General features: G+C 46.7%; 1 protein-coding gene across 6 annotated transcripts in view; it reads right to left on the reverse strand.

The window, feature by feature from the left end:
• Positions 1-608, reverse strand: part of LOC107469005 (uncharacterized protein At4g29660) — an 8,049-nt gene that overhangs the window by 1,318 nt on the left and 6,123 nt on the right. The window lies entirely within an intron of this gene.

Here is a 608-nt window from a genome sequence, read left to right on the forward strand (position 1 = left end):
CGAACCCCCATGACATGAATCAAAGACATTATTGCGCTAAAGCTAGGTCGTTACCCGGAAGTAACGCGCCGTATGGCTCGAATACGGTGTCAAAGCAAGAGCCGCTGCATCGGTGCCCGGATGTAGTGTTAAATGAGCAAGGGTTCTCGCGTTTTTGTGAACGGACGAGGGTAAATAAGCTAGTTCACAAAGGAAAAGGTAAAGGTCGAAGCGACAAAAGGTTGAGATTCGGGACATGGAACATAGGCACTCTAACAGGAAAGTCCATGGAGGTGGTGGACACCATGACAAGGAGGAAGATTAACATTATGTGCCTACAAGAAACGAAATGGGTTGGTGCAAAGGCTAGGGAGTTGGATTCTTCTGGTTTCAAACTTTGGTATACAGGAAAGGTGAAGAATAGGAATGGAGTTGGAATAATTGTCGATAAGCAGTGGAAGAAGGACGTAGTTGATGTCAAGAGGGTGGGAGATCGGATCATCTCTATCAAACTTGTGGTGGAGGGAGGTGCTTTCCATGTGATTAGCGCCTATGCACCGCAAGTGGGTTCGGACGAACAACACATGATAAGGTTTTGGGAGGATCTAGAGAGTTTGGTTCAAGGCATA

Source organism: Arachis duranensis, chromosome 10 (genome assembly GCF_000817695.3).
Source record: "Arachis duranensis cultivar V14167 chromosome 10, aradu.V14167.gnm2.J7QH, whole genome shotgun sequence".
NCBI classification, from domain to species: Eukaryota; Viridiplantae; Streptophyta; class Magnoliopsida; order Fabales; family Fabaceae; genus Arachis; species Arachis duranensis.